Source organism: Capricornis sumatraensis, chromosome 1 (genome assembly GCF_032405125.1).
Source record: "Capricornis sumatraensis isolate serow.1 chromosome 1, serow.2, whole genome shotgun sequence".
NCBI classification, from domain to species: Eukaryota; Metazoa; Chordata; class Mammalia; order Artiodactyla; family Bovidae; genus Capricornis; species Capricornis sumatraensis.
In genome coordinates, this window is record NC_091069.1 from 66,022,320 (window position 1) to 66,026,983 (window position 4,664).

Sequence of the window (4,664 nt, forward strand, 5' to 3'; positions counted from 1 at the left end):
AGTTGAGACATGTCATAAAAACATAATGCTTTCTTTAACAATATTGCTAGCTTCCTCTACTTCTTTGGGGATAGGAAGTTACTGAAATGTCTTTAATATTGTGTCTTTTTTCCTTTATTACAATTTTACTTTTCCTAAAAGGAAACTAAAGTTTATACATTTTCCTGAATATTAATACAATGTATTAAATACATTTAACATTTCCTTCCTGTAAATAGGGGTCATTATACCTCCTTGCCTTTTTGAAGGTGGGCACGATGCTGTGACTTGATTTGTTACTTAGAGGCTGTAGTCTTTGTAAGCCAGTTTGGGAGCCAGTGTGTGATTTCTCACAATCTTTCTGTTCCCTTCCATGCTTTCTGTATCTGCAGCCGTGAACCCCTTGTCTCATCTTGATAAGATGGCTTCAAGATAGAGTCTTTGGCAGCCTGGGTTCCCGGGTAATTCTTATTATGTTTATGCCCCTGAAATTAGGGCCTGCTTTTTTACCAATGCATTGCTCAGGTTCTCTCAACTAATACAAATGACTGCATTCAAAATGCTAACAAATTTTGTAACTTATATTTTCCATATTTAAGGGTTGAAAAATCAGCATTCATAGCCTTTCATTTTAGTCAGATAGGGCCTGTATTGTAGGGGTCCCTAACCTCCAGGATCTAATGCCTGATGATCTGAGGTAAAGCTGATATAATAAAAATAGAAATAAAATGCATAATAAATTTAATGTGCTTAAATCATCCTGAAACCATTCCCTCACCACTGGTCCATGGAAAAATTGTCTTCTAAGAAATCGACCCCTGGAGCCACAAAGGCTGGGGACCTCTGTTGTATTGTAAAGTTTTCCTCTCATGTTTTCTATCATCAAACAATTGTGTTGAAATCAAACTGAATTTTCTCTCAGTGGCTTTTCTTAATATTATACCTAATCTGGCCAATGAATCTTTAATAATGATATTCACTCCCATATTATCAACTGATAGTTTCACAATGTCTTTGTCCATTACAAGTTTTTATATCTTAGATTTCTACTTCCTAGAATTTAATTTTCACTTAGCTGGAGAATATTCTTGAGAATTGCACAGGGTGCATAGCTAGTAAAATATCTAAAGCTTATTAATCCTTAAAATGTAATTTTGCCCTTACATTTGAATGGTAGTGTTCTTTCTTTTTTTCCTTTTTTTAGTACAGAAATTTGGTTTTGGCAATTTTCCCCTCAGGAGTTTCTGAGCAGTGTTGTTATTTTCCATATGTAACTGAGAAGACACCTGGAAGTCTGTGTTTTTTACTCCTTGCAAGTAGCTTCCTTTTTTCCTACTGAATTTGTGATTTCTTTTCTTTACCAATAGTGTTGACAGATTTTTAAAGGACTTCATCTTTATGATTCTAGAATAATCAATAGGCTCTTTTCTAATTGACAAATTGTCTTTTCTAAGTTCACAGAAATGTGCTATCATTTCCTTGTATATTTACGATTCTGCTTGTAAAAAATTATTTTTGAGAAATGCTTTCTCTTACCAGTCTCTCATAAATTTATTTTTCTGTCCTGTATTTTGGGAATATCCCTACTGATATTCCAAATAACCTTTATTTTGCAAAACTAATAAACAATTTAGCCCCTAGTGTTTTTTGTTTATAAATTATGATACTAATATTTCTAATGTCCAAGAATTTGATAGCTTCTTTCTCACAGTAACCTTTAAAATTATTCTTTTGATAGAGGTGATATTCCTTTATGGTTTGGAGTCTTGAATTATGTGGTAAAATAAACTTTTTATTCTATGTGTATCTCGGTTTTCAGCACTATTAACTTTCACTATCAATTAGATTTCATCTACATTGTATCTTCCATAAGTTCATCAAATATGATGATAGTATTTTTTCTATCAGGTTGTCTTGTATGATTACTGACTCATTCCTATTTTTATGTTTTGCTATCATCTCAATGGCTATTAGGAGTTGGTAGAGATAAATTCATATGTCTTCAGGTATTTTGATCCAACGTAGAAACTTCACATTTATAATATCTTCATATTCTAAAATTTTTTGGACATGCAGAGCTCTTATAATATGCATCATTTTCATACAAGCTGTCAAAGATTGTATTATGAGGTATTTAAGACTACAAGATGGTTTTGAGATATAAATTTCTTCAAATAACATTAGTGAAGTATATTCTGTGCAAGGGACAATGCTGAGACAAGACTTTCCATTTCTACTCCTAATATTTTCTGTCTCATTCGAGGCCATGAGATGTTCTTCTCCAAGTTGTATAGATTATATTCCTTACCCCATGACCCAGTCTTGGTAGATATGTTCTAAAATACTTTTTTGATAATCTTCTATCTTCATGCTTTATACTTTGCTGGGAGGTGGGGGTGGGGAAGGATCAGGTTAAAGTAACATTTATAATAATCCATGTAAGTAAGTAAGTAAGTATGATTGGCATCTTCTATGCCATGAGGAGGGGTCCGATGGGGGCTGGGCATGGTGGGCGAGGAGGGGACCTCTTCGGCATTGGTGAGACAATAGCCAAGATCATCAAGGATGACATCGGTGTGCGGTTTGCAGAAGTGGCTGGTTGCGAAGAAGCCAAGCTGGAGATCATGGAGTTTGTGAATTTCCTGAAGAACCCCAAACAGTACCAGGACCTTGGGGCCAAAATTCTGAGGGGAGCCCTGCTCACAGGTTCTCCTAGTACTGGCAAGACGCTTCTCGCCAAGGCAACCACGGGGAAGGCTCGTGTGCCCTTCATCACCATGAATGGGTCTGAGTTCCTGGAGATGTTTGTTGGTGTTGGCCCAGCTCGGGTTCGTGACATGTTTGCAATGGCCCAGAAAAATGCTCCCTGTATCTTGTTTGTTGATGAGATTGATGCAACTGGCCAAAAGCGTGGCCACAGGCACTTTGGAAGCCAGAGTGAGCAGGAGAACACCCTGAACCAGCTGCTCCTGGAGATGGACGGATTCAACTCTACCCCGAACATCGTCGTGCTGGCCGGCACCAACCGCCCCAAAGTCCTTGACCCAGCCCTGATGCGGCTGGGCTGCTTCGACCGTCAAATTTACATTTGCCCCCGCAGACATCCAAGGCAGGTCGTCTATCCTCAGGGTCCACCTGCGTCCACTCAAGTTGGACGAGAGCCTCAGAAAGGATGCCCTGGCGAGGAAGCCTGCGGCCCTCACTCCAGGCTTCACAGGTGCTGATATTTCTAATGTTTGCAACGAAGCCGCACTGATCGCCGCCCGCCACCCAAACCCCTCTGTCGGGGAAAGCACCTCGAGCAGGCCATCGAGAGGGTCATTGGAGGCCTTGAGAAGAAGACAGGTCCTGCAGCCCGGCGAGGAGATGACGGTGGCCTACCATGAGGCTGGCCATGCGGTGGTGGGCGGGTTTCTGGAACAGGCAGACCCCCTGCTCAAGCTGTCCATTGTCCCCTGGGGCAAGGGGCTTGGCTGTGCCCAGTGCCTGCCCAGGGAGCAGTACCTGTACACACGGGAGCAGCTCTTTGACCGCATGTGCACCATGCTGGGCAGCCACGTGGCTGAGCAGCTGTTTTTCGGCCGGGTCACCATGGGGGCCCAGGACGACCTGATGAAGGTCACCCAGAGCGCCTATGCCCAGATCGTGCAGTTCGGGATGAGCGAGAAGCTGGGCCAGGTGAGGCGCTGGTGGACAAGCCGTTCAGCAAGGCCACAGCCCAGCTCATAGACGAGGAGGTGCGGCGGCTCATTGGCTCTGCGCATGCACGCACCCTGGACCTGCTCACGCGCTGCCACGACCAGGTGGACAAGGTGGAAAGGCGGCTGCTGAAGAAAGAGGTGCTGGAGCTGGCCGACATTGTGGAGCTGCTCTGGCCACGGCCATTCGCCGAGAAGATCACCTACGAGGAGCTCGTGGAGGGCACGTGCGGCCTGGAGGAGGACACGGCCCTTCCCGAGGGTCTGCAGGGCTGGTGTGGGGGGCCTGCTGCAGGAGAGCCCAGCCTAGCGCCTCCGCCTGGAGAGCAGCCTCCGTGACCCCCAGAAAGCAAATTAAACCACGTGTAACCCGAAGCAATTGCACCCCACTCCAGTACTCTTGCCTGGAAAATCCCACGGATGGAGGAGTCTGGTGGGCTGCAGTCCATGGGGTCGCTAAGAGTCGGACACGACTGAGCGACTTCACTTTCACTTTTCACTTTCACACATTGGAGAAGGAAATGGCAACCCACTCCAGCGTTCTTGACTGGCGAATCCCAGGGATGGGTGAGCCTGGTGGGCTGCTGTCTATGGGGTCTCACAGAGTCGGACACGACTGAAGCGACTTAGCAGCAGTAGCAGTAGCAGCATGTAAGTATGAAACAGAGACAGTGCAGTTTCTTTCCTCCATGAGATTCAGTCTACATATGCTGTCTTTTGTGCAGAAAATTAATGGCACTTTCAGTAGGCATTGTCTTGTCCTTTCTTCCCCACTAGTGATGAAGAACTCACCCTTGCACACTGAGAATCACATGTCAAGTTCCAGCAAGTCCATGATTTTAATATGTATAAGTGGACCTGGAGATACTCAGACCAGGAAACTGAAGCTATAATCATGAGCATCATACTGCTATTCTGAACTCAATAGCACTACTAAAAAGACAAGATAGACCTCATATTTTTAACATGCTTACTTTAGAAACTTGT

The 4,664-nt window shown here is 43.8% G+C and overlaps 1 pseudogene; it reads left to right on the top strand.

Annotated features, from left to right (window-relative positions):
* The first annotated feature begins 2,435 nt into the window (after window positions 1-2,435).
* Window positions 2,436-4,016, top strand: LOC138075247 (mitochondrial inner membrane m-AAA protease component AFG3L1 pseudogene; annotated as a pseudogene).
* Window positions 4,017-4,664: the final 648 nt, after the last annotated feature.